Source organism: Macrotis lagotis, chromosome 1 (genome assembly GCF_037893015.1).
Source record: "Macrotis lagotis isolate mMagLag1 chromosome 1, bilby.v1.9.chrom.fasta, whole genome shotgun sequence".
In the NCBI taxonomy this organism is placed as follows: Eukaryota; Metazoa; Chordata; class Mammalia; order Peramelemorphia; family Peramelidae; genus Macrotis; species Macrotis lagotis.
Window position 1 is genome coordinate 330,432,416 of NC_133658.1, and position 17,647 is coordinate 330,450,062.

General features: G+C 37.2%; 2 protein-coding genes across 4 annotated transcripts in view; one reads left to right on the top strand and one right to left on the bottom strand.

Annotated features, from left to right (window-relative positions):
• LHX6 (LIM homeobox 6) overlaps positions 1–17,647 on the top strand; it is a 73,252-nt gene that overhangs the window by 44,719 nt on the left and 10,886 nt on the right. For both annotated transcript variants that reach the window (XR_012473654.1, XR_012473655.1), the window contains exon 9: positions 2,478–2,554. The gene's annotated coding sequence lies outside the window, so the exon portion shown is untranslated. The remainder of the gene's footprint in view (positions 1–2,477; positions 2,555–17,647) is intronic.
• The window catches only part of MORN5 (MORN repeat containing 5), a 60,977-nt gene that overhangs the window by 17,334 nt on the left and 25,996 nt on the right, over positions 1–17,647 (bottom strand). The gene's annotated exons all lie outside the window — the stretch shown is intronic.

Below are 17,647 nucleotides of genomic sequence, written 5' to 3' on the forward strand. Positions count from 1 at the left end.
AAGTTTTAAATGTAGAAGTAGAGGTAGATAAGTTTGGCACTTGGGGCATTTTGGGGTAGGACAGCCCTAGGTTCACTTTTCCTATAGAGGGCTCACAGAAGCATGGAGGGCACTGGGAATCCAAGAACAACACCACTAGGAAACTGGGGAGGGAATTAGAAAGGAAAATGAGAGATGGCCAAAGACCACATACAAAATTTCAAAATTTTTGCCAATGGCTGGCTCTCTACCAATTAATAGGGTATGTGTGGGGGGTCTGAAGGGGGGAGAGGCATAAGGAGAGAGAAATTTATCTTTATATAGTGGAAAGAGCAGAGGACCCAGAGTCTGAAGACAAAATCATCATCATAGATTTAGAACTGTAAGGGCCCTAAGAGCTCACCAATTTATATTATCATTATCATCACACCCTTCATTTTATAGCTCAAGAAACTAAGTCACAGAAAGTTCAAGTCACTTCCTGAGGATCACACAGAGAGTATCTGAGGCTAGATTTGAACATAGATTTTCTTTACTGCAAATCCAGTACCTTATTAATTATAGATGTATCTTAGTTCCAATATTGCTTCTCTATGTGGACTTGGGTAGGTAATTTCTTCTCTTTGAGCCTCCATTTCTTTATCTAAAAATGGAGTGTGTATTATTTCCACAACTTATTTCATTGGAGTGTTGTAGGGAAAGCATTTTGTCTTTTATTTTTTTGGCAAGGCAATGGGGATAAGTGACTTGCCCAATGTCACACAACTAGGTAATTATTACGTGTCTGAGGTCAAATTTGAACTCAGGTCCTCTTGACTCCAGGGCCGGTGCTCTATCCACTGTGCCACCTAGTTGCCCCTAGGGAAAGTATTTTGAAAGTAATATGCTACAGAAATGTATTCTTGCTGACCAACACTTATTAGCCCAGCACCTTTATACATAGTAAGTGCTTACTGAATGCATATGACTTGATTATTTCTGCTGTTAAATAGCATGATATAGTGGATGGTAAGCTGGCCTCAGGGTCAGGAAGACCTGTGTGTGTATGACAGTGGGCAAGTCACTTAACATCTCAGCATTCCAGGTGACACTCTGAACCTATCATCATGGGGATGCTGCTGCACCATAGGGCCTCTTGTTCTCAGGGTCTAATCTGCAATCTGTACTAAAAGGATAGTAGTCCATAGGCTTTAGTGGGCAGGCCTGGGAATCTAACTACCATTTGTAACATTGTTTCCATGGGAAAAATGTGTTATACATTCCAAACAACTGAATCACTAACAAACTTTTTGGAACAAAATTTGTTAGTTGGGGACGGCCTGCATAGGAATATCCACTGAACTATAAAAGATAAATTAGAGGCTGGGTTTTCACTTTACAAAAGACTTCACAAAAGAATTATTTTACATAGAAACTCTTTTCAATAAGACAGAAATTGTTTTCAATATCCTCTTGTGGGTGGGGAGGGGAGTAAGGGGGAGGAGAAGAGCCATGTTCCCTTTCATTGTGCTCAAGGTAAATAGGACCACCCAGTGCTCCATTCTGCCTTTTGGGATTTAGCAGAACATGTATAATCCCTATTTGACTTGACTTTTAAATGACTTGACTTTAGAAATTGACCATGTTCTTCCTAAATTTTCTCTTCTCTAGGCCAACCTAGTTATTTCTAGTTATTTCTTACACAATTCCTTGATTCTAGCCTGATGTGCTCTTAAGCCTCCTCATGGTGTCGGTCACTCTCCTTTGAACACTCCCTAGCTTTTCAACGTCAGTCCTAAAATATGGTGTCTCCAACTGTACCTAATTACAATAAATATTAAGTATACATTATGTACAGAATATTGGGGAAAACTCAATGTTTAGAAAAGATACAACTCACATTAGTGAAGAGATGACACCAATAGTTATAATTCAGAATATTATGATGCAAGTCTGAGGAGAAAGATTCCTATCAACTGGATGAATGAGGGAAGGCTTCTTGGAGTAGAGGGCATTTGAGTTGGAATTTAACAGCAGAAAAGGGGAAAGAAGATATTTTATCATAGTGTAAGCTAAGTAACTCCATCTAGCAGGTGTCTAGAATAGAATACTCCTGAAGTTAACTGCCCCTAGCAGGCGGACATGAATGCTGACTCCTGCTCTCTGGACACTAAACATCATAGATTCAGTGATTTTAAAGCTAGAAGGCATCTGAAGAGGCCTTCATAGCCAAGACCCTCCTCTTAGAATTAAGGAGACCTATGTGGAGAGTGATCAGTGACTTACCAGGATCATTTGGCTAATTAGTGTCTGAGGAAGAATTCAAACCTAGCTCTTCCAAATTCTGGGTCCAGGGCCCTATCTGTTTACTATGCTTTTAATGACTGCTTTTTTCAAATGACAATCAATTGGTGAAACTCAGAGAACAAAAGATACAGGGAATCTTGGGAGGATGCACTTAAAAGCCAAAGGGGTGGGGGTGGGGGCTAAACCATGACCTTTGGTGTTTTTCCATCTAGTAGCTTTGGTTTCCTGGGTGCCAGGCAAGGGATGAAGCTGCCATCTGCTAAGAGCTGACACTCTGAGTCATGAAAAGGTAACAGACCCAAGGACGCCAGGCTCCCCTTTATCCTTAAGAATGGAAGCCCCACCCTGCTTTGTTTTTGCCCTCTAGCTCTTTTTGATGTGGCCTGGGAAATTGGAACAATTGACAAGGCCTTGTAGTACCCTCAGTTTCTCAACAGGCTTCTGGGTCTTATACCAATTCTCCAAGTGCTTGGGGATCCCTTTATGTCTGAGGTGTTGGGGCCTCTGGGATGGGGGAGGAAAACAGGGATGCCTTAGAATTTACCAAAGATGAAAGCTCTGAGGAATGGCCTGGCTGCCTGGGCCTGGAGTATAGCTAGCTGGATGTGTGGGGAGGCAGTGGCATGTCAGAACACAAAGAGTTAAACTCTGGTTAAACACACTTTTGCCACACGAAAAGAAGACTGGTTGATAATTACAGTACTATAGTTTTAGGGCTATTCGAATCAGTACAGCTGCAACCTCTTCAGTAGTAACCTCTGAAACAAGACAAACTGGGTTTATTGTACTGAACGAGTCTTCAAACCCCTCCCTGATTGTTAGTAATTGGACTTAACAGCCTCTTGACTACCCTTTTTACACTCTACCTGACTGTGCAGCTACCAATTTAAATCACAGATGCCGGTCCTCTTTTATAGCAGCTGCCTGCTCACTATCCATCTCGCCTTGTCAGTCTCTGTCGGCTTCCATAACCCTGCCACACCAGGGTGAGACTGGAAAATCACATTTCATCAATATTTAAAATGGAATGAAACCTGGCGGTTTGATTAATGCTACCAGATAGCGGGAGATGTAATTATTATTTTGCAAATTGCGATTGTTGGAATATGGTAATATGATTGTCTAAGCACATCTTCACCTTCTTGGGTAATTTTCCATGGGGGAGGGGAGGAGGAGATGGAGGCAAAAAAAGGAGATTGAAAAAAATACAAACTGTTTAATCAATTGTAAATTATTACCCTGGGCACAATTAAGGGGAGCATGGCTCCCCCCCCCCAGTACAGAGAACAGGGAGAATGATTTTTCTTGTGCTACTTTAAAGTTTATTTGCTTTTTTGGTGATCTCAAGGGGCACACTTTACCAATACAAAGGGAATACTTTCAGAATCCTAGATCTCATTTTTCCCAAATGTTTTTGTTTGTTTTTTAAAAAGACCATTCTCAGAATAAAAAATATTTGTTAAACTCGAAAATACTGTCATATATATAGTAGGAAAGAGTATTTTAGCTCTGGAGTCATAAGACTGGATACGAATTCTAACAATTTCATCTCTCTGAGTCTCAAATTTTATAATTTGTAGAGTTGGATTCCATGATATCTTCCAAGATCTCTTTCATCTCTATCTTTACATTCAGTGCCTTTCATATATATACATTACAGTGTGCTAAATTCTGGGGAAGTTTCATCAATGAGTTTCTAAGGTAGAAGGAAGATACAGCACATTCAGAAATAAATAAAAACAAATTAGAATATGCATCCAAAGAAATGAAAAGAGAGAGCAATCATTTTCAGATGGGAAAGCTACTGGAGGAAGAAGTATTTGAATTCAGACATTGAATATTGAAGATTTTTGAGCAAAGGAAACCAAAATAGTATATTAGAAAGATTAATCTGGCAGAAGGTATAGAACAATTTAGAGGGGAAGCATGAAAGAGGCAAAGAAAACAGCAAAGAGGTGATTGAAATTGTCTGAGAGTTGCTGAAGATCTAATCTACAAAGGAGGAGGGGGAGTTGGAAAGAAGTGGAGAGAACAGATGAAAAAGAAATTTTGAATGAGTTGAATGAGTTATAATAATATAACTCATCAAATGATTATTACAGAGACTGTTTTGTGCTATTCTATGAAGTCATATTGGAGCCCATCTTTAAATGTCAAGATTTATTCTAGAGAAGGTCTGTTTAGAAATTAACAAATTTTATGAAATCTTTTGAATGCTTTTTAAAAAACAAAAACCCAAGGATTCTCCCATCAGAAATATCCTTCCTCATCTTACAGAGTCCTGGGCTAAGATTCAGAGAAACTACCACTACCTAGTTTTATAACATTAGGCAAGTTACTTCCTCTTTCTTATCCTCAGTCTTCACATTTGTAAAATGAAGGGATTAGACTTGACAATTATGAAAGTATTCAACTCTAATAATCTCTATTTTAATATTTTTGTTCTACTTTCTGATGCTCTATTTCTATTTTCTTTCTATCTGTTCTTTCTATTCTAACATTTTCTATTCTAAGATTCCATACACCTCTAACATTCTGTTTTAATAAGACAAGGGGATGAGAAGATTTGAGAGGATATTAAAAAACTCGATTTGCTGACTTTCTTCCACCTGCCTGCATTTAATAATATAGTCATGCTGTCAAAGTATATTTACTATGTGAATGAATTCAGGAAGTAGAAACATCCTGCCTTTTTCTTTTCTTTTTTTTTTAAAGTTTTTGCAAGGCAAATGGGGTTAAGTGGCTTGCCCAAGGCCACACAGCTAGGTAATTATTAAGTGTCTGAGGCCACATTTGAATTCAGGTACTCCTGACTCCATGGCCAGTGCCCTATCCACTGCGCCACCTAGCAGCCCACCCTGCCTTTTTCCTTTAAACACATGGTACCTTTAATTGACTGTTAGCGGTTAAGTCGAACACTGAACATTTAGGGTAATTTTCGTAGATGTATGGCTAACTATGAGAGATAGTGTGAGATCAAGAAGGGTTAAATCTCTACCACACATTGACTGTGAGTATGACCAGGTACTGAACTGCTCAGGGCCCTAGGCATCCTTGAGACAATGGATTGCAGAGCAGGTCCTGAGATGCATTGGTATAAAGCATGGGTTCCTCAGACCTATGAATTCACAGGTAGTCCCATTTAGCATCCACCTCTCCCCACCCCCAAAAATCATTGACCATAAATAGCACAGGTGAGGTTCTCAAGATGTTCCTGTTTGCAGGTGTCATTGTTTTGATTTCATCAGACCTCAAAATACTTAAGAACTCCCAATAAGATTCAAAATTATTCAAGAGATCAAGCAGTCTATCAATCCATGAGGGAAAAGCCAAGTAAAGAATTCATAGTTTCCCAAATTATATCATGCAGTTAGATGGGCAACTATATAAGTGAGTTCATAAGAATATACACCATGGACAGAGATTACAGATATATAATGTGTTGAACAGGATAAGAATCATATGATGTGGAATTGTTCATTTTACAAATGAAGAATTTGAGAGGTTAAGTGATCTTAAGGTAGAGAACCCAGTTCTCTGACTCCTAAATGAATGCTTTTTTCATTATACAATGTTGCTTCAGCAAAGTGAAGTGGCTCCAGAGATTGTCACATTTGTAATATTATTCAATATTTGAATAATTCCCAAATTCTCACTACCACATTTTCCCAAAAATTACTTTTTCTAAACAAAACTCCAGATTTTTATTAAAAAAACTAATATTCCCTTGGTAGTGACATTCAAATTATAGAATATCAAGATCTAAAAAGAATCAAAATTATAGGTGGCCTAAAGGGTATATTATATATGAGCAGACTGTAACATAATACTAGAAATGACTTGAGAAATAGTAAAAGAGATACCATTAAGGGTATGAATATAGAGAAAGAGGTAAGCTAATCATGTAATAAGAGTTTGGGAAAATAGATGGATGACCAGAGTGCTTAGTTATACTAATATCCATGGAATATCAAAAGAACCAAAGGAAGGTCTCCAGTTTATTGGATAAATTCTTTGTGGAGAATTTATGGAAGATAGTACAAAAATTGTACCAGAGAAAGAAGAATTCATAACAATAGATCCATCAAACTATATAAATATGAATGAGGCTGTCATCACACATTCTGATACATAGAGTAACTTTTAAAATCCAGGATATGTTTCATAGTAAAACATCAGAACATTGTGTCCTAAGTGGAATCTTGATTAGATGAATCTCAGTTTCTTCTTCTTCTTCTTTTCTTTTTTTGGCAAGGCAGTGGGGGGTAAGTGGCTTGCCCAAGGCCACACAGCTAGGTAATTATTAAGTGTCTGAGGCTGTATTTGAACTCAGGTACTCCTGACTCCAGGGCCAGTGCTCTGTCCACTGCACCACCTAGACAACCCCAAGCCTGCATTTTAGAAATATCACAGCTGTCCCTACTGTGCCACCTAGCCACCCCTTCAGTTTCTTCTAAGATGTAAATTCAAAGAATCATAAATTGTTAGAACTGAAAGGAGGCATAGAACATAGAATGTTAGAGTTGGTAAGGCCACTTACCAAAATAAAATACTAAAATATGAAATATAAAAAGTCAGAGATAAACCTTTTTAGATAATGTTAGAATTTAAAAAACTACATAGACTATCTAATCTACCCTTATTCTATAGATGAGGACACTGAAATCCACAGAAGGGAAATAACCTGCCCAAGGTCAGACATGGTAGTTAGCAGTAGTGTTGAGACTAGAATTTTTCCCATATACCATAATATCTCAGAAATTTCAAGCGATTATTATTTGTTAAGACAAGGACAACAACTAGGAAAATTCTGAATTGCCTAAGTGAATGTAGTCAAAATATCTGTTAGTCATATTTTAGAATAGGCAAAGAGTAATTTACCTAGAAAATTACAACTAAGTACAGTCTGAAAATATGTACTTAAGATTATCTTTACCTTATATCTGTAGTCCTGCAAATAGTGTTAAAATGAGAACTTTATATAGTACAAAAATAAATCATGTCTAACTGCCAAATAAAATACTGTAACTGAACTTGAATTAAAATTGTAATCATTTACTACAAAAATTCTTACTCAATTGAAAATTCATTTCATCAGATTCATAAAAAGTAGGAATCACAGAATATTTCTAAGGGGTACAGTTTTACTTTCAAGAATATACCCCCATCTCAAATCAGTCTAGCTTTAAGCAAAGGCTCTTAGAGCTTGTATACTTAATCCTTATGTATTATATTGTAATAAATCATTTTGTATTTGGAGTATAGTTGTTTACTTACAAGCTCAGCCCTCCCACCCTCCCTCCCAAACTCCGACTAAAGCTTTAAATTCCTTGAAAGCAGAGATGTTACATATTTTCTTTTTCATCTTTGTATACTTAATACTTTGCACAGTGCTTAGGAGGCTCTTAATAAATGTCTATGGAATTCAATCAATTAGATAAGCATACATTGAGTGCTTACTGTGTTCTAAGAACCATTCATTTCAAGAACAAAGATAAAAATGAATAGTCTCTGCCCTCAGTGGAGTGCATATTCTATTGGGAAAGACAATTTAACAAATTAAACTGAATTGAAATGTCCTAAAGGGTACTTTCAGAAATTTTTTAAATATCATGTCATTTACAGTGGTGCTAGAAAGGACCTGAAAATAATCTGTTTTCTGATAAATTTAAAGTTTCCTAACCCCATTAACTACTCCTCCTCAATCTTATGACACTATTGATTCGAATTGTGAGTAAAGAAGACTTAATTTACAGAGTGATTTGTGAAGTTTGAGTTTATGACAGGCAACACATAGAGATGAGCCGGTGACAAGACTGTAGCATTGTTAATTTCATATGAGGCATATGAATGAGTGGACTTTACCACTCGCCTAAGAAAAATACCAAGGAGTGAATGCACATCTGGTGGTTGAGCTATGCCAGAGACATGTTGGTTCCAGTTTCTGAATTTTCTTGGAGGGTTGGACTAAATGAAATCTAAGGTACTTTCTGATCAAATAGTTTATTTAAAAATTTGAGGATCATTTAAATGAGATTAGATTATTTTTCTATCTCTAGAAATTCAATTCAATAAAGATTTCTTGTTTATATGCAATGCTCTATGAAAGGTGCCCAGGATACAAGGATGAAATAGGACATGATCTGGACTGTAATGAAAACTCTGCCCTGATTTCCTCTTTCCATTCCATATTCTACAGGAAAAGCAAACTGCTCTTTTCCTTAGAAATTTCCATTCCAATAAAGTGTGGACATTACATATGGTAACAGTATTCTATCCCTGGTTTTTGAAAGATATGGTCTCTTGTTATCCTCAAAGGGTGAAATTATAGGATCTTAGATTTTAGAGATAGAAACAGAGATTCTCCTCTTATAACACTCTTACTTTACAATTGAGGAAGCCGAGGTAGAGAGGAGTTAAGTGACCACAAGTGAACAGAAGAACTGGGATTTGAATTCAGATACTCTGACCTGTACCACAATCCCCCCAAAGGAGATATTTTGATTTGTTTTCCTTACACGGAAATGGATGGTCATGATCCTGTGTGATTAGATTAAAGTCATTTAAAAATGGACAGGAGGTTAGAGCAGACCTCTAAAATACTGTTCTGTTCTAAATATTCAAACAGCAATCATTTTTTTTATTTCTGTAATATTTAACAATTGTTAAAAACATTTTCATAACAACTTAGTAAAGTAGGGTGAGTATTTATATTTCCATTTTACAGATGATGAAATTGAGACTGAGAAGTCAAAGTGACAGTTCATAAAAAAAGACAATTAAGATCACCATTTCTGCCTTTATTAATTCAGTTTCAAGTTTTGAGCACTTAAAACCTTCTCTCTAGTAGATAAAGAATTATTAGATTACCCAGAATCTCAATAAGAGGCCCCTTTTCCACCAGGGAAATCGAAGGCTGAGGCCAGGGTGAAAGGCTGCCAAGCAGGGGATCCTTAAATATCACTACCCCAAAGGGAGGAAGATGGCATCACTTCGATAAACCTATCTGGTGGCTGAAAGCCTTTCCTGAATGCTTCCTACCAGCTGCTTTGGATGCTTTCAAGACTTGGCTAAAGGCCTAAATATTTTCCTGCTTCTTCCTGCCCAACCTCTAAAGTTGTCCCTCTGGATCTCTTCTCCGTCATTCTAACTTCTTTCCTCTGTTTCCTATACACACATAGAAGCAGCATTTGTCTTGTGGTCATATCCTTGTATTCCACCATTGTAGAGTTCTTGAGGATGCCCTCAAATTCCTTTAAAGTTGAGTAAAGTTTAGATCTTAGAGAAGTGCTGGGGTGTTTGACTTATGAAACTGCCCACTAACATGGGTCACTCCTAGAAACTTGAAGCCAACCACATCCCTTTTCTTGCCCCCCCCAATCATCTGTGGTATAATGACAAAATCACTGGCTTTAGAACTAGTAGATCTGAATTCAGATTTTGACTATGCTGTTCTGTTTTGCCTCGTGCAAGTCATTCAACCTCTCTGGACCTCAGTTTCCTCCGTCAAAGAGGAGAATTGTTTTTTTTTCCTTTATTTTTCCAACTACATGTAATGGTAGTTTTCAACAATCTTTTTTTTTTCATTTTTCTTTTTCTCCCTCCCTTCCCTCCCCTTCCCCTGACAGAAAGCAATGTAATATAGACAACATCTATAACTATGCTAAACATAGATCCAAATTATTTGCCTTGTGAAAGAAGGATCACATCCAAATGTAAGAGAAAAAAATAGAGAGAAAAAATGACATAATTCATAAGCCATTTTTTTTTAAATTGAAGAGAGAGAATTTTGGTTTGCATTTAAACTCTACACTTCCTACTCTGGATATGAATAGCGTTCTCTAACACAAAGTCTTTTAATATTGTCTAATTATTGAACTTCAGAAAAGATCAAGTTCATCATGGTTGATCATCACCCAATCTTGCTTTTAGTGTGTATAATGTTCTTCAGGATCGGCTTACTTCACTCAGCATCAGTTCATGAAAATCTTTCCATGATATTCTGAAGTTCCATCTTTCATGATTTCTAAATAGGAAGTTCCATCACATTCATATATCACAGTTTGTTCAGCCATTCCCCAACTGTTGTACAATTTCTAATTCTTTGCTACTATGAAGAGAGCTGCTATAAATATTTTTATACATGTAGGTGAGGGGAATTAGATTACATGATCTTTGAGGTCTCTTCTAGGATTTAAAAGTCCTAAGAACCAAGAAGAATCTGGAGATATTTGGAGATCTCTTGGAGGAAATCAGAAATGATCCAGATTAGTCAATGATGCAGGGTTTAGGTACAAAGAACCCTGATCTTTATTTTCTCTTGGGTCTAGCTCTTACAGTCAGTTTTCTAACATTCCATGTTCTAATTGAGGGTCCTTCCAGTTCTTTCTGCATTATAAAATCATGATATTAAAAGGGATCTTGGGGGCAGCTCGGTGACACAGTGGATAGAACACCAGCCCTGGAGTCAGGAGGGAGAATCCAAGTTCAAATATGACCTCAGATACTTCATAATTGCCTAGCTGGGTGACCTTGGCCAAGTCACTTAATTCCATTGCCTTAAATACATAAAATTTTTTTAAAAGGGGATTTCAATGACAATCTATCCCAAAGTCTTACATTTTACAGATGAGAAAACTGTGGGCCCAAGTGAGTTGTCCATGGTAGTAAATGTGAGAAGTCTTTTGTAGCTTCAATAGTTTATGATTTGATGATTATAATATTGATGACTGCATGTTGGTTATAGGTCTAAACCATTGTGGAGGAGAGTTCAAAGTCCTTTTCTGCCCTAAAGAAGTAAATGAGATCTCTAGGCGTTGCCTTTTGTACTAATGGGTGAAAGTTCCTGTGTTTTTGGAAGGCATTTGGCTTATCGTCCTCATCATTAGTCCTATTGCATTCCAGTATTTTGGACCATTGCCATCCCCAGTGATTCTACTCAGTTTGCATTTAGGGTGTTTTCAGTCAACCAAGGAAAAAGAACATTTTTTAAGAGCAGATGGCAATGCCAATGTGTTTGTTCTGTCCTCTTTTATACCAAGAATTAAGAGTTCAAAAAGAAGATACTGAGAAAGATCTGCCTTGAAAGTCTGACCCTCAGGTGACACGGACTTAGCATCCTAAAGCCTAATCATTATATAAACAAGAGGTTGTGAAAATGTTGCTAGCTGCCCAGAGAGATAGTGGTATAGGGAAGAAACACTGAGATCTGGGTCCTAGTTCCAGCTAAATCTACTGTATGACCTTGAGCAAGTACATAGTTGCATAAATAGTTTTTTATGGGTCAGACTCTCATACCCATACTCCTCTTTCCTATTTCTATCTTTGTTTCTCCATCTCATATATAAATTCACACATACACACATATGCACACTAATTGTAGACTCCTTGAGGTCAGGGACTGAACCTTAATTATTTCTGTACCTCTTTTGTCTACCAACATAGTGAACACAATGTTCTCTTTGAACTTAAGAACTTAAGTTGGTGAATGAGTTGGTGTGAACTTTTCCAAATAGTCCAAATGCAGGCACTTGATCAGTACATAGTAATTATGGAATTAAAATGAATACTGTGTCCTGTGGATTGTGCCAATAATATCAAAAGTGAGATATGCACAGGTGGGAATGCACTTCCAATAACTCTGAGAACTTTCAGTATGTGTAGACTTTAAGCATCCTGTGTTTCTCCATCATTGGGATAGAGTAGCAGTAACTTTGAGCTTACACATATATGAATTTATTCAGCCAATTTGTCTTTGCTTTAAGATTTCTAAATCAGTGGACTTAAAACTTAGTTTCCTAAGATGTTAAAAATCAATGATAAAAACACCAGTTAGTAGTCAGTTTTCATTTGGACTTTTCTGTCTTTGAATAGTTTATTAGAAAATGAGGGAAATTATTTTTTGCTTGCTTTAATATTTCAAAAAGTTGGGATTACTGTGTAGATATACCTTCTGCTATCACAGCACAAAACCCTACAATCCTTCAATAGTGACATCTTTATGTTTTATAAGACCTGAGAAATCCATCACTATAGTCAATATGCTGGATGAGTTTCTCCAAACAAGAACAAAAAAGAAAGTTTTAAAAAAGTGTCTTGAAACATTCAGGCTCCATAGTTCTTTTTCTGGAGATAAATAACACCTTTTATCATAAATCCTTCAGAATAGTCTTGGATCATTGTATTGCTGAGAATAGCTATTATTCACAGTAGATCATCATATAACTTTTACTATCTCTTTTCCTGCTTATTTTACTATGTATCCATTCATGTAAGTCTTTCCAGGTAAGAGCATCCTGCTTGTCACTTGTTATAGCCCAATAGTATTCCATCACAATCATATACAATAACTTGTTCAGTCATTCTCCAATTGATGGGCATCCCCTCAATTTCCAATTCTTTGTCACCCCTAAAAGAGCTGCTATAAATATTTCATACAAAAAAGGTTATTTTCCTTTTTAACATCTTAGAAAAATACAGATCTAGTAGAGGTATTGCTTGGTCAAAGGGTATGCATAGTTTTATAGCCCTTCGGGTATAGTTTCACATTGTCTCCCAGAATCATTGAATCAGCATACAACTTCACCAGTAGAACACTGATATTTTAATTTTCCCATATTCTCTCCAACATTTGTCATTTTCTTTTTTTTATCATATTAGCCAATCTGATAGGTTTGTTGAGGTAGCTCAGAGTTGTTTTATTTGAATTGAATAATTGAATAATCAGTAATGATTTAGAGCATTTTTTCACATGACTATAGATTACTTTGAAAACTACCTATTCATATCTTGATCATTTATCAATTGATGAATAGCTCTTAGTTCTATAAATTTGACTGTTTTCTATATATTTGAGAAATGAGGTCTTTATCAGAGAAACTTACTATAATTTTTTCCACAATAATGATTACTTTATAGTTTCCTTTATCCTATTCCCCCCCATATCCTATTCTCTCTTTCCTTTCACCTCACCCTGTCCATCCTTCAAAAGTGCTTCTGACTTTTATCTCTCCCAATCTGCCTTCTGATTCCCCCTTCTCTTATTCCCTTCCTTCCCTATTTTTGTACATGGTAAGATAGATTCCAACTCAGTGTATATGCTATTCCCTCACTGAGTCAATTCTGATGAGAGTAAGGTGCACACCTTCCCCTCCCCCATCCTCCATTTCCCCCTCCACTAAAAAAAGTCTTTCATGTTTTATGTCAGATAATTTACTCAATTCTACCTCTTCTTTCCCTCTTTTCCCAGAACATTCTTCTCATCTTATTTTATTTATTTATTTATTTATTTATTTATTTATTTAGGTTTTTTGTAAGGCCAATGGGGTTAAGTGGCTTGCCCAAGGCCACACAGCTAGGTAATTATTAAGTGTCTGAGACCGAATTTGAACCCAGGTACTCCTGACTCCAGGGCTGGTGCTTTATCCACTGCACCACCTAGCCGCCCCACTGCACCACTTAGCCGCCCCACTGCACCACCTAGCCGCCCCAATGTGCCACCTAGCCGCCCCAATGTGCCACCTAGCTGCCCCTTTATTTCTTTAGATAATCATCCCATCATCTTCAACTCTTGCCCATTACCTCTGTCAATGTAAACTCCTAACTGGTCTAATGTTTTGTTTTGGTTTTTTATGGTTTTTTCAGATATTTTTTGTCCTTTGTGCTTGCTCTTGAAGAAGACCATGGCACCAGAGAGGTGTTGCCACGATAAGCACATTAGTTGGATTTGAGTGAGGGGGAGTTATGCTAAGTCACCAGCCTCACTTTCTACTCCAGAATCACTTGAGTCCAGTGGCCAGATATGAATCAGGATGACTGGAGATGGCTCTGGATTTGAGGCAATCAAGGTTAAGTGACTTGCAGAAGGTCACAATGCTAGTAAGTAGCAAGTGTCTGAGATTGAATTCAAACTTCCATCCTCCTGAATCCAAGGCCAGTACTCTATCCACTGCATCACCTAGATGCCCTTATGGGTCTAATAATGACTTTTGGGAGTTACAAGTATCATTTTTCATGTAGGCATGTAAACAATTTAACCTTGTTGAATCCCTTATGATTTCTCTTTCCTGTTTACCTTTTCATGCTTTGTTTTGAGTTTTGCATGCAAAAGTCATGTTCAGCCCTGGTCTTTTTATCAGGAATGTTACAGGTTTTCTGTTTCATTGAATATCCATTTATCTTGAAATATTTATTTGCTGAGAAGATGATTCTTTCATTGTGGCTGTTTGCATTATTTTCTCCTTGATCTGGGAGCTCTGAATTTTGGCTATAATATTCCTGGGAGTTTTCATTTTGATATCTTTTTCAGGAGGTGATTGGTAGAGTCTCTCAATTTCTATTTTACTCTCTGCTTCTAGAATATCAGGGCAGTTTTACTTGATAATTTCTTGAAAGATGATGTCTAGGCTCTTTTTTTTGATCACGGTTTTTAGGTAATCCAATTATCTCTCTGGAATCTATTTTTCAGGTCAGTTGTTTTTCCAGTTAAGAAAGTTCCCATTTTCTTCTCTTTTTCCTTCTTTGATTTTGTTATTTTGCTTCTATTCTCTTTTTCAAGGCATTCTTCTCTTTATGCTTCTTTTACCATTTGACCTATTTTGTTTTTTAAGAAGTTGTTTTCTTCAATTTTTTTGTGCTGATCCTTTACCAAGCTATTGGCTCTTTTTTTCATGAGGTTTTTATATTACTCTCATTTTTCTTCTCAATTTTTCCTCTATTCTCTTACTTTTTTTTTTGCAGTTCAACAAGATCCCTTTATTCAACAATAGTAAATATGACAATCCCTCCAACTCCCACGGTCAGGATCTTGGGAGAGGCAGTCATGGGAAGAATACAGTCCCTTCCATAGCTTTTTTTTGTTTGTTTTTTTAGGTTTTTGCAAGGCAAATGGGGTTAAGTGATTTGTCCAAGGCCACACAGCTAGGTAATTATTAAGTGTCTGAGGCCAGGTTTGAACTCAGGTACTCCTGACTCCAGGGCCAGTGCTGTATCCACTATACCACCTAGCCGCCCCCATAGTTTTTTAATACCAGTAAATTTTCCTGTGCCTTCGAGTCTCCACAATCCCCATTGACTCCATCACCTCTTCTCCCAAGGTCTTCAAACAGGGAACATAAGTTCTCTCCAGAGCATCTTCCACCAATGTATCTTTGGGACCATCAATCCACTGCTCAGGGATGATACCGTCAGGTCTGGGGAACTCAGGCTTTGGGATGATCCTCCCTGTCCTCAGGGAGTCTTCCTTGTTTTTTTAAAACCCTTATACTAAGGTCTAATTCATATTTTTCTTTGAGGCTTTGGATGTAGGAATTTTGACTTTGTCGTCTTCCAAGTTTGTATTTTAATCTTCCCTGTCCCCACAGTAATTTTCTATAGTAAGTATCTTTTTCTGCTGTTTGCTCATTTACCAGCCTAGTTTTTGACTTTCAACTCTATGCTAAAGTGGGGCTTTGCTTCCAGAGTGGAGGGGGAACCTCTCCGAGTTTTGGGTATTTTGTGCAGCTATTTTCAGATCTAATTCTGGAGACTTGTAAGATTTTGGTTCTTCCAAGGGGGGTATGATCTAGGGAGATGTGTGTTTACTATTCTCCTGGTCTTTGAGTGATCAAAAGCACTCTTTTTCCACATGAAACTGTCACAAGGGTCCCTGTTCCCATGTGGCCACAACCTTTGCTGCATTACTGGTCCTTCTGAGACCCAGGTCTACTATGACTCTGATCCAAGTATGGATAATACATCAGAGCCCTAGCCCTGGTGCCAGTAAAAGAATTCCTGTAACTGCCTTCTGACCTATTATATGATCCCCTTACTATCTGTGGGCTGAAATGTCGGGAAACTACCATTTCTACCACTGATTCGGTCATCCCCAAGACCTGCTCCTGGTTTACTGGAGCCAGACATGTGCTGGTATGCTCTACCTTGGACTTTGTTCTACTCTCACCCAGGTGCAACAAACCTTTCTACTCTCATCCAGGTGCAAGCAAACAACTTCTAAGTTGTCTTGGGCTGGAAAATTGTTTCACTCTATCCTTTTTTGTAATCTGTCACTATAAAATTTGTTTTGTGGCATTATTTAAAGAGGTTTGGAGGAGCTTAGGGAAGAGCTTAGGCAAGTCCCTGCCTTTTCTCTGCCACCTCCTAGACTATATGATTCTAAGATTCTTTTCATCCCAAATGTTTCTGTGTTCTAACAATATATTCCAGGATCCCTTCTAGATTTAACATTCCATTTTCTATGTTATACATGCCAGTTTTCAGATAATGTCCAATTAACATCAGATTCTATGGAATGAATATTTTATAATAGTGCATATTCTAAAGACCTTTCAAGCTCCTGCATTCTCAATATTACTATCTGAGACATGTTTGCTGATTTATCTTGGAAAAAAAAAGGAACAGAAAACATTTAAACATATAGCAAAAATTGAGGTTATTATAATAAGAGGATGAGGTTAAATATTTCTTATTTGAGATACCTTGACAGTTGAGAAGGGGAAGGGCCAGAGTGGTTTGGGAACAAAAGCCCTTCAGCACCAGAAATCTGTTATCATTGCAACAAATGTCACTTTCAGGTCTTTTCAAGCTAGAAAACTGAGGGTGCTAGAATTTCTAGATGCTTGCTAGACAGTTTAACTTTTACTCTCTTCTGAGGTTGTTCAGTTTGCTGGCATCAACAGCAAAAGTATATTGGTGTCTTATGAGCACAGCATTTGGGAGAGAATCCTTTTACATAATACACATGACATTCATAGAGGAGAGAGGAAGGAAGGAATCTACTATTCACTAATGCATACAGAACTAAGTACAGTGCTACTCTACAGACCAAATGTGCTGTACTCTATCTTAGTATCAAATTATGAAATGGCACTTAGCTCTTCTTACATTTAAGTTAGTAGAAAGAGCATTGAATTCAGAGTTATAGGACCTGAGTTAGTGCTTACTAACTGTGATGAATTAAAAATCTGAGACACATAATTTCTGGGTAATTAATCATCAATTTATTAATTATGACTAGAAAATAATTAATAGATTAAGGTCAATGGCGCTCTCAGAAATCAAAGATGCCTCCTGTAATACAATGAATACTTAAAAAAACTTTGGAAAGGGAGAGAACCTGAGGGTGGAAATCAATCTTGATTGGTTAACAATCAATGAGGGGGTAGACATATTTATGAAGAAGTGGGCAAAAAGTCTTCAGTCCCACCAACTGAGATCTTCTTCAGATCATGAGAATCAGCTACCTCCAGCAATCTGGATAAAAGAATCCATCTTTATCCAGCCTACTCTGGCTAGTTTTCCCCTTCATAAACTGGATCACCCTAAATTCTTATGGAAGATTACAAGGACAGGGGTTTATTTACTAAGGGCAAGAACTTGCATAGAC